This window comes from Antedon bifida, chromosome 6 (genome assembly GCF_963402885.1).
Source record: "Antedon bifida chromosome 6, ecAntBifi1.1, whole genome shotgun sequence".
In the NCBI taxonomy this organism is placed as follows: Eukaryota; Metazoa; Echinodermata; class Crinoidea; order Comatulida; family Antedonidae; genus Antedon; species Antedon bifida.
This window is the reverse complement of record NC_136231.1, coordinates 22,388,081-22,401,047: the sequence shown is the minus strand read 5'-3', so window position 1 is coordinate 22,401,047 and position 12,967 is coordinate 22,388,081. Positions and strand designations below refer to the sequence as shown.

The 12,967-nt window shown below is 30.4% G+C and overlaps 1 protein-coding gene across 1 annotated transcript in view; it reads right to left on the bottom strand.

Annotated features, from left to right (window-relative positions):
- LOC144844755 (ribitol-5-phosphate transferase FKTN-like) overlaps positions 1-12,967 on the bottom strand; it is a 170,085-nt gene that overhangs the window by 128,762 nt on the left and 28,356 nt on the right. The window lies entirely within an intron of this gene.

The window sequence follows — 12,967 nt, the reverse complement described above, 5'->3', positions numbered from 1 at the left end:
GTATGGGTGTTACAAGTTATTCACAATCTTCATGTTATAGTTATATTTTTATTATTTTGTTCATAGTGTTGATTTTAGCCTGGATTATTAAGCAGGGAAACATAAAGACAAATTGGAAGAAGTAGAATTACACCAACGCATAATCATGGAGATTAATGACCAAACTCGATCTTTTGATGTGTTGAAAAATAAAGTTAAATCTTTCGTGCAAACTTCGACAAAATTGCCAATTTCAACCCGGACATAAATCACATAATTAAAAAAATGTCTGTCACAGAGAATATAACACAAACATACACTTGAAATATTATATCATGAACGTTAGAGGGATGAGTGACATGGAATTAGAATTAGGCCTACTGCAGATGTCGAACCATAACACCACAAGGACTACATCTGATGATGGATTTTATGAAAGTGTAATCCCATCGTGGATTTTCTGCAAATCGGCCGCCTCAATCATGTTTGTACATGGTCGTAGCCTGGCAAATATTCAAGTGAACACCGTACCACGAAGGTTGATACAATTCCCTGGATTACAAAGCCAACACTTATAATCACATGACAAAAGGTCGTTAAACTTGTAAAACTATAAGAATGATTTTACTCTTTTTTGAAAAGAATTTATATAGTATTAAATTGTCTCCAATTATCTAAAAAACATACTATAATTTTAAAATAAACTAATAAACATAATTGAGCAATAATGCAATATTTATGATTGCATAATATTTAATTAATCTCATAATATATTTTAAGACCATTATTGTAATGGCAAACGTTTTTATTTTCATTTCGTTACGAATAAATATTGACCATGACATTATATTTCTTGACCCCATTACAAGACACATAAACCGTTTTCAGAGGCGCGTACTAAAAAAGATAATTCGACTTAAGTATTGTCACTTAGTTTCCGTTAAGTGATGCTAATTGTAAATGAACTTATTAACTTCACACATGTTTCAAATTACGAAACAACAATAGCATCCTAGAAATGTCATGGTTGTAAAAAGACTATCTGCTTTATCCTTTCGATAGCCTTCCGGATATAAAGTAAATGGGTATAGGCACTTACACTAAATCCATAGTATACATATTAGCAGCAATTGCTGTCATAAATGGCACCGTGTGTTATTATATTGTCATCTCTTTAAAAAATCTATGGTATTATGAAAATGTATGACGACCGCAGATATGTATGATTCATAAGGTGTGATGTCATAACGGAAGGTTTGGTTTCTTGTATTGACGATATGAAAGGTTAAACAGCCTAAACGGGGACGTGTTTCTTGATTCCTTTGACATTACAATAATAAAGGGAAGTAATTTCTCGTATTTTGAGAACATTTGTTATTACCAAAAGTTTTCCAATAAACTTTATAAACTTAAAGATGTATTGTCCCCCTTTTTTTATGCATATGCCATTTTAATGTCACATAATAGTTATCCACTTTTACCAAAAATTTGATCTGAACAACATTTATTTACCTGAAAAAACTGTAATTTAAAGCAAAAAATTGCTAAATTGGCTGCCAGCCAATGGATTTTTGGTTGAATTTAACCATTTATCATGTTATTTTTTAAGTGAAAACATTATTTTTTTCGTTTTTTCCCTACAAAATAACCTATTCAAAGCCTGATTTACTTAATCTTCATTTTTCATGTTTTTGGGGGACAATACATCTTTAAGTGGTAGTTTGATATCATTTTACTGCCGTCATTGATGGCTGGTAGTAAATCGAATGCAAAGTGCAAACATTGTTTTATTATTATTTTAAGAAACGAAGTCAGGTAGGCCTACAATGATAACAATTATTAACACAATGGACTTGATTTGATTTAAATTTATTAGGAAAATCATCATAAAAAATACATACAAAGTGATAACATAAATTGCTGACATTACAAATGATATATTTATAAAAGATTTTCCAGGATAGCCAAAAAAGCTTATTAGCTTATTTCCATTGGGATCCTTTTATAATCTAAAATAAAAAATATAAACATTACACAGTATTGCATTAAACACGTAAATATAACAAAAACAATAATATATAAAACAAGTTAAATTAAAAGACTATGATTGACTTATTTTCAATTGCCACATTCCTATAATTACAATATTAAATTCTATTCTACTGTATTGACGATAATTAAATGTATGCCTATATACTTGATATATGTACGATCCAGTGTAAACAAAGGTTCATTCATTTTTAATTTGAGGAATAATTCATAAAGAAAAATACACTACAGTACAACCACAATCTATAGAAAATGTGGTTATATATATATATGAATAGGTCTACTATACTAATCTATCTGTTTTGCACAAATTGAATGACATCGCTATATAAAAATATGAATAATTAACATTGTGAAGTCTCTAGATGTTGTTAGTCGACGGAAGCATTGTGTCATACATATCGGCAAAGATGAAGTACTATACGAAGCCCAATAGATGTATTGTAAGCATGTTTCTCTAGACACTAGCATCATTATGATACATACAGGGTACACCAGGAAGTGGTAACGAATTACCTAAGGCTTAATACGACATGAATCATGTTGTGGATTAAATATAACGAAGCGGATTCATTCCTCTGTGGAATTAAGTCGGTATATTTACATAGAGAACCCTTGTTACCACCATAGAGGAATTGGTTTCTCAAAGTTGTAATAATACTTGACATTTATTTGTAATATTATCCAATTTTCCCTAATGACAACATGATAAAACATTTCATTGATTGTAACACAATCTTGTCACTTCAATTAATAATATGTGGAAATAAAGCAATTATACTGGCGGCTCCAGAAATATGAAATTTACAGCATTGATAAGTCGAAATGATTGTCTGGTGCGGAGTTCTGGTGAACAGTTGAGAATAATGTAGACATTTGCAATTACGTAACGAACAGAGTGCAGTAGAACAATATATTTTCTGATAAAAGTAGAATTATTAAAACTCAAATTTCTTTATGTTTTGTGTATCCTACTTTGTTGTTTTTTTTCATTAAAACTACAGAAAAGAAATCGGTCCAATTGATGAAGAAAGTGTATTTATCATTTATAGGGAGATCTGCAACAACAGTTTTCTCTCAATCAAACAAAGTATTATTATGGAGGTGAAAAATAATTTATTTTTTACCTCCATGTTATTATAGAGATCATAAGGAAATATGTTTTACTTATCTCCACACCATTCAAAGCAGACCACCCCCACCATTCCGTAATTACTCTACATGCTGTAGGCTATACGATTTTAGGATTAGGTTTATAAAAATGTCAATACTTAGATACATCAACATCCTTCGGAAGAGCAAGGGCAATCGCAGTGCTCTGCTTACTATCAACCTCATATCGTTACCGACAGATAGGACAAAAACAGTAAATGATAATTAGCGAGTGATGACAAATTTTATAAGTATTATACGCCTTTCTATGCAAATCTGTCAATTTATATTCTAAATCTTGCTTACTTTACAGTCAAACTCTTCCAATACCGGATACCCTTGGGCTGGCCTATATGTCTAGTTTTCTAGTTCTGGTAATATTCTGATTTTTTTGTTTAATAAAGTAAAACAAACAAGGCCATATACATGGCTGCAGTCGCGTGCTCAAGTTAGTGTTTACCGACAGACCGACCAACAGACCGACTATAATGAGCTCTAGAGAACGCGACTAAAAATTGGGACCTTAAGAAAATGTTTTTTCTCGTCTTCAGAGAGTCCGGTTTTGGCGAGTCGACTGTAAGAAGTATACATCGATAATGTCTGTAAACAGTGATTAGTTAATAATTAACACTCCTTAACATACAGTATTTTTTGTTTGTATAATCTTATGAAAGTCGCATTGTTTAAATATGGTATACATTCCTAAGAAACGATAAACAGCTATTTTAATAAAATGTTTTTTAAAAAATTATTTGTTTTTGTAAATCCAAAATATGAATTCATAAAGAAGAAAAGTGAAAATAGATCCGACCTTCTTGGAGATCATAGACCCGACTGTTAATATTCTACTTGTTATTTATAGTTTGCAAAAGTGTGTTTTTATTCATAATTATTAGTGCCTACATAATTGGAGAATAAGTGTTTTTTTTTCAAACAACATTTTAAAAACATTTTCGGTTGACCAACAACAAATTTAGTCATGGTCAAACTTTCAATGTTAAATATAATTATTTTTCTTAGAACATAATCCATAATCTTTGTTTCCTGCTAGTACAGCAACCTGCTAATGCGGTTTCGCTTACTAATTGTACATTTTTATCTTTCTAATATGTCCAACCACATTACATATAAAAAAACTGTCCGTATATTTATCTTCATAAAGTAAAGGGTTTGGATTTCTATAAAATGTAACATAGGCATATTACATTTTAATTGTAAAGCTTAGTCTCCACTAGGACGCAGTCACGACATGATGGATCATCCGAACTGCTTATATGATTTGTCAAGAGTTGAGGGAACGTCAGTATTTCGTCCAAGTAGGAAGCAAGCTGTTTGTAATAACACAATAAATAAAATAGAGAGGGAATTACATTTATGTAAATTACTATCAAACATAATTATTTCGTCATAGGCCAATAAGCCTCTTATTTGTAGGCCTAATTGGTCATTCGTTTTTTTAATATTTCGTTTGTTAGAATTGGATAATAAAATAGAAAATCATAAATAAATTAAAATATAATATATAATATATTCATAGAGAATTCGTCGGATGTTTAGATAAGTCATTTAAATCCTTAGAACAAGGCGGCCGCAATCGTGGAAAAACCAAGTGAGATTTACTGCACATATGCCTAAATACGTTTAATTTCATGGAAATTATTGAATGATTTATATTTGCTAAATATTGCTAAAAGTTTCATAAAATGGATACGCATTTTTTTAAACAATGCTATACCAGGGTATACCGCTTGTATATATCGTGTAACTGGTTTCATATGTAAGTCGATGTTAAACTTTTGTTTACACGGTTATCACTAGGGTGCAACGTATAAAATACGCACAATGATAAATTGACAGTGAATATTAATCCGTGACTTTGTGTGCACGTACGTCCTTGCGTTTCTTATACATATATTGGACCAAGCTTTAGTGTGGTAAAGAATAAATGAATGAGCAAATTTGAATGAATTGTTAAACTTGAAGCTGAAGAAACAAACTGTTGCTTGGTCTCGTCGAAATGACACTTGTACAAACTGAAAGACAGACAACACATTGTAGAGATTAGCTTATTAGTCTTTTGGGGTCAAGAGAACGTATTACTCCTATGTTTTTATTGAAGGGTTTAATAACTTTGAATGACAATACAGACACTATTCCCCAAAAGAAATGAACTCGTTAATCCATGTTATACCTACACTACGTCCATGCAAGGATGTGCATTAAACGTAAACTTTTCACTACTAAATCAGTAAGATATAAAATCACGTTCATATTTTCATTAAAATTATAAATGGAATTAATCTTGACATAACAATAGAGCACAAATAGTTTCACCCGAGTTTACTAAAGTTTAAACAAATGCAAAGTCTTCATTGCTTTTCCTATAAAGCAATGAATTAGCATTTTTGAAGATTCACCTTACGTACGACTTTTATCAGACAAACGTTGTAAAAGGTAACATAGATGACAGCCTTCTTTAACAATACACAGAATTATATGAAGTTATAATAAAAAGCGTATTTTCCATAACCAAACATAAGTCTTATTCGTACATACGTACGTTTAGCATCATTATATAGCTTTATTTTAAATATGCCTTAATATTCTGGAATTAAAGACAAGTATTGGCATGGAATACTGAATTCATTCCTGCTAAATGAGGAACATTCCTACGTTCAGCCCAAATATGCATATATCACGTAATTTACAGTATGCTATGCAAATTATTGTCACGCATGGCTTGGTTTGTTGTGCTGATCTTTACAAATTTAGGCAGTTGTGGTTTACAATGTCACTGCTATTGACATGTATGATATTATTCGTACGCCCAACTGGCACTATCATATCATTTTAGAAATTTTTTGCAACGTTGGCATCTGGGACATTGTAGACCTATGTGCATGCCATCGATATCTGTCATAGTAAAAAATAAAAAAGAAATTCGGAACAAGTGTTCATTCTATATTTAAACTAACATGAAACATAAATAATCATTCATCTCTATTTAAATCAATTTTTATAAACTAGATCAATGGTGTGAGAATCATTTTGATATTAGTAAAAAGGTTCATCTGGATCTCTGTAAGTTTTACGGTTTTATTCCCTTTGGATCATCCAAAAGAAAAATTATTTGAATACATTTTAATATTGCACATGAACATTGGGCGTATTTTAGACAAATTCCAGGAAAAAACGAATTTAAACTATATTTTACCACATATTAGCCTCTTTATACGAAAATGGCCAAAGAAAAAGAAAGGGAAAAAGCTCAGGAGAGACAATACTGGTTTTTCTTAGAAAAAGGTTTTACGTTTACAAATATTTAATCTACATTAATTTAATAACGGTTGTAAAGGGTATCATTTTTGCGCGCACTAAGCTCAACTTACAGACAATCTAAGTAAACTGCGAGAAAATTATAATTTACATCATGTGTTATATCTGTACTAATAGGCTAGCGACCTTAACGTATGTCCATCAAGAAACAAGGGCCATACAAATATTATTACGAACGTTTATTGCTAGAACCTTTCAAATGGCGCCAGAAAGTTTAATGTAAAGTCCATAACAAGCAAATTATGCTTATGCAAGGAAGAGTTAGTACAGAGAATAGATCATTCGGCAAGTTGTAATCAAAGATACATCTATTTCATCAACAATGTCTTCTAGAACTTTAACGTAAGAAAGACATCAGCTTGATGTACTCAATGTTAATGTTTGAAAGACGATAAGTACTGAATGTACTTTTAACTACGGCGTCCTTTGGGTAATGCTAATAACATTTCTTCAGGAAACACATGTTTCTATATAATAATAAAGTTTAAAGGCTTACTGTCTCAAGTCAGGTTTTCTGCTTATCAGACATTTTTTTTCCTAAAAAATGTTCTTGAAAAGTTATATTAACCTTTGTATAGAAAAGAAATTAACTCATTTAGTTTGATATGCTAAATATGAAAATACTTCTGAATAAGCTTTCTAAATATAGGCATATCTGATTATTATATTTTACCAGGCTACCTGTGTCATCTAAAATTTAAAATTTTGAATAATATAGTAATATGAAATTCTAGGGTGTACTTTAAATAAATGTTCGCATCAATCAAAGAATCCAATGTCAATTTTGTATTTTAAGATTTTATTTTGTTACTAAAATATAACAATTCTTGTGTTTTCAACAGTGTAATCTTCTTATAAACATTTATACTTTCCCAAGAAACGTTTAAATCATCATAAAAAAGAGGCGATAAAAGAAAACATATCTTGAAGGAATCATATGATCTTGCTTTTATTGGATCGTACAAGTATAATCCAAAAGTGCTGAATCAATTACACCAGTGCAGATAAGTAAACTGTTAAAGACCACGTAACGTGATGATGGTAAAGCAATTTATTAATATACTTAATAATTAGAAACTAAAAAGCATAATTCTGATAAATGGAATAACCTTCGTGTCATCTTTCAATTTTGCAGTTTCAGATCTTTATAATTAGTTACATGTTCTATAAAATATGAAATATAGATCTAATCAAGATCATGAGTTTTCAATATTATATATCGGATTACGTATGTAAAATGAAACCACGTATAAAATGTTGTAATTGAAACTAGAAACAAAACATTGGTGGTATAGGCCTATAATATCATATATAATTTTTCGTGCACATTAAGATGATCTTTTCGTTCTTGTTTGTGTTTTTGTCCTTTAAATTAAATTCTGTAATAAGAATTTCGAAAAATAAATGAAATGAAAGATGACTTATTATCTGTAGAATCTATAAAATAAATATGTCTGTTTCGTATTTTAGTTGAACTTTAACATATAAATTAAATTAAATTACATGTCTTACTGATGAAATCAGAAGAGACTCAAATAGGCAATAAGAAGAGACATGGTTCACACTCACTCATCAAAGGAAATTTGAAGTTCAAATTGTTACCTAAAAAACATAAAACAACTTTACAGTCCTTCCAAATGTTATTTATCAAATATATAGTGTTTGCCAAAAACCTGTACAGTATGAGAGAGCTCACATGTTTGTGATGTTTTGATGAATATTACAAATTTTGATAAATTGTTAAATTTACTTGATGTTAGTAATAAGGTCCAGTTTTTTTTTATTGATACGATATGTTGTAATATGCCGATATATTTAAGATGATTTTAAAAAGAGCATATGGTGTTTGTTGACGTAGACTGCCCTAAATGTATTTATAACTTCACTAATTTCTTACCATTAGTGATGTAAACAAGTTATCCATCTCATTTCATATCATAATCGTTGTTGCAATAACAATTCTGCAGATTGTCTACTAAAGCGACTTTTTTAATTGTTAAATTCATTCGTCAGCAGTGTTACTTAAAGTGCTTATTTATCACATTTTGTGCGAACGCCTTATTGTCGCTTATTCTTACGCGTCATTTAAACGAGGCTTCGGGTTGGTATCACAGAGATCTATTAATAAACGCCTGTAAAACACAAATGATTACGTCAGCTATAAGACAACTTTTCCGTTACATCACTACTTTAGTACAATGGCACAGTATCATTAACTTAGGTTTGAAGCTAAACACGGTGGATGTTTATATTATCAAGAATACTACCTATTATACTTTTAAAGATAAACTTTTAATAATCAATAGCTTAAAATATTCTTTTTATAAACAAAGTTCGTTACATGCTTGACTTAAGTGCGATGCAAAAAAACACCATGTTAGAAATGTTACAGTATGTATACCTACATAAATGAAAATTTAGCCATTTAGCACTAAAAGGAGAAATATCACTACTATGGCAACCATTGTAACGTAATTACAGGTTCTTTATACAGTCAATGTGTACAGAACATTCGCAATGACTTAAGTATCGTTACGTGATTTTTTTTTCAACTGATTACTTTTATTATTACAAAAATTCTCAAGAACAAAGGACAATTTGAATGCAAATACATTTTAATATTTATATTATGCATAGAAATGTTCATTATGTGTTTTTGTTTTTCTTAACGTGATTTAAAGTGGTTTTTAACTTTGCATTGCTTTATAACAAGAAAAAATGAAATCATTATTATTGTAATTCCAAATGTTATGCGTCAATCAAGCAGATTCCGGGAATTCACACTTAACCAATTATTATATACCCAGTAATATTATTTATTGGGCACTCACTCACCAGACTATAAACAAAGGTTTCGGCAGGAAAATAATAAAATATATTTATAGCATGCCATAGGCCAGGAAACACGGGTTAAGTTTGACTTGGATGACTTTTTTCATTCTCACATTCATTCTTTTCTCCTCTTTACTGTTTTTGTACACCAAGTTTGATCATTCAGGCAACTAAATATTTAAAAACAAGTTGTATGCGATATATACACATTTCTTTTCAAAGAGTGACAGTAGTGTGATTTGGATAGGCTTGACTTCTATTATTGGACTTCTACTAAAGCCTTCTCAAAACTTCGAGATTTATTAAAATCAAGTTTATTTTGGACTTCCGTATTGAGTACTCTTACAACTCTTTGTCAAATTGACTACTAACTTGTCAAATAATCTACTTCTAAATAAAGCGAATACTGCAGATAATACATTTAAAGATGTATTGTCCCCCAAAAACATGAAAAATGAAGATTAAGACTTTGAATATATTTTTTGCTTTAAATTACAGTTTTCTAGGTAAATACATTTTTTTTCGATCCAATTTTTGGTCAAAGTGGATAACTGTTATGTTACATTTAAATGGCATATTCAACAAAAATTGTGTTAAGAATTATTTTTTCAGGGGAAAATACATCTTTAATTATCGTAGTTACTAAAATGCAACACCCGGATTTAGAAAAGAAATATTAGTGAATACATTACTTCCATATACGGATCTGACCGGAATCATCACATCATATTTTAATAATAGGGAAATACAATGCATGTATACTGTCTTGGGCTTTTTTTTTTAATTGTGAGTAAGCTTACAGTATATCCGATTTCTAGTAGATGAACGTATACCCAAAGCCGATTGACGGATCCGTAACCTCAACCAGGAATCAATGTGTCATTGTTTGAAAAGTTTACTACAGGTGCCGTAATAAAATAAATAAATGGAAAAATCAAATAAAACTAAATATCAATAATGTCAATGTTCTAGTAGAAGAACGTATACCCAAAGCCGATTGACGGATCCGTAACCTCAACCAGGATTATTTGTGTCATTGTTTGGAAAGTTTAGTTTACTATGTGCCGTAATAAAATAAATAAATAGAAACATAAAATAAAACTAAATATCAATAATGTCAACTGGTTAACTGAAGGCCTATGTTATGTCATTCCTCCCTCCTATCGAAGCTGCAATTACGGGGTTGAAATAACAGGATGAGAAAGGATTGCTCTATTTTTTAAAGAGAAACACCCTGTTTTATTTTCTTATTATATTTAGTGACCAATACAATATTTCACGAATTCAACAGCGAGAAATTCTACAATTTATCGTGCTTACAAACTAAGTTTAGGGAGTGGAATATTTTAGTTTAAATAATTATCAACAAATAGGTCTTCATTGCATTCAATGCATTCAGATTTTAAAATATGTTTCAATTAAAAACAAATATAATAATCGTTTTAAATATACAATAGCTTCCAGATTACGTCACAGTATTAGAGCCTACACCTACACAGAGACAATAATGCACATGACCAATGAATACTGAATCAGTTATCATGTATCATACTTGCTGGAACCCTCCAAAAGCAGCCCATTGATACAAAGTATGACTGACTATGAGACGCCAGCAGACCTTACATCACCATTCGTGTTGGGAACAATCCGATATGAATAGTAATGAAATAATTTCCTTAGTAATGGTATTTCCATATTGGTTCTTTATTTTTGGAAAACATAGTAATACCCAAAGGAGCAATAGATCGTTGCCATCTTCAAGACCACTTGCCTAAATGACATCATATCATGTCTACCAATATACTGTACGTTGAATTCCAGACAAGTACAAGTCTATACTCAAAAGAAAACTACAAATACTTTCTAGGCCTACACTGAATTCAGTTTAGAGAAAATACATTTGTATAGAACATTAAAACAATTTAAAACAACAGTACATTTATTGGGGGATCTGTTGAAAGATTTTGCAAAGTTTAATAAGATATATTAAACGATACCACAAGCAGATTTTGAAATTATATAATAACAGAGAAAATTAACAATGAGATGGGTAAAAAGTTAATAATAGTCCGTTTACTTATAGGTATGATAAGAGCAATATATCTAAGCAATCCTATTGGACAAAATCATAGAATTAGTTATTAAGCCAATTTTATTTCTGTAAATTAAAAGGGTATATGAAACTGAAAACAGCAAAATCTGTTCGAATTATTTTGATGATTAGACAATACATTTATTTTATAATTAAAGTTTAAAATCACCATCGTCATTAAACTTGTTCACGTTGTAGGTTATTCGTTTATTTCTAAAACGTTGAGATTTCATCTTCGTTACGTAACATATATTGGTGTTGTGTCTAAATGCATATTAGGCATCTAAATAAAGAGATGTATACCGTATGCAACTAGGTATACATAATATCAATATTGTTTCGTTTCCAAATACAAAATGACATAGAAGATGTTTAGACTTACGCACTATCCTAATATACTAACGCGCAATGTTGCATCTTGATTTAAAAACTGGTGCATTCGAATTACCCTTGCAACATTTGTATCTTGTTATTGAAGAAAATCATAGAATTCGTTACAAAACATTACATAATGGTTGGAAGCATGAGCATTTTAACATAGGGTGTTCATAAAAGTCAAGTGTAATTGCCTACTAAAGTAAAGTAATCATCTTAGTAGCTATTTTCGCCTTTAATTTCCTCAGTTCGGTTGTAGCGAACGCGTCATGAATTCACAGAGCATTTGATTTTCACGCTTTCAGACAAGCAACATATGGAGCAGGCACGTCATTGTTATTGCCACACCTAACACTAGGCCTCTTTGAGTATGTCGTATCCATGAATACTAAACCTAACTAGGACAACAATTCATGTTTAAAAAGAAAATCAAGAACGATCCATTCGTCGAAGTATTAAACAATACCATTATTGTTTGCATTCGTAACTTAAGTTAAACAATAATAGAATTTTCGTGAAAGAAAGGTGAAGAAACACGTTAACATAAACATTTTATGTTAACGTGTTTGTTCACCTTTCTTTCAATGCATTCTATGAACTAATTGGAAAATGAACCTAACCCGCAAAGTGAACAGTTCCGGAGGTTATTAATTACTCTACCTGTTAAACAGCGTGTTTGCCGCCGCCTTTTGTCACGCTCATTCATAAACCTATACTAAACATTTTACGAACACACTGTAGCCTATTTATTTGTTGTCCCTAGAAGGTATCTTAACTTAACTTTCATTTCAGGAAATTTGACAGCAAGTTTAATTCTATAATTCATAAATAAATCATGTTATAACAAATCGCTTTCGTTAAGGAGATGTTAAACTTTAGACATTAGAATAAAAGTAACCACATGTGCTTATTTGCTGAAGTTTTAAGCTCTATTCAAATGCAACTTATATTTATTGTAACCATGCTAAGAAGATGACCGACGAATCCCTATCATTACAATTAAAACTCTCGTAGGCCTACTCAAATAGAACATATCTATATAATAGACCAAATCTGTAATCGATAATATTACTTAATACGATACTAAAATGAAACAGAAATTCAAAGTCGCTTTTATAAGAATATTAGAAGCGTGAATGGAAAAATGTGTAA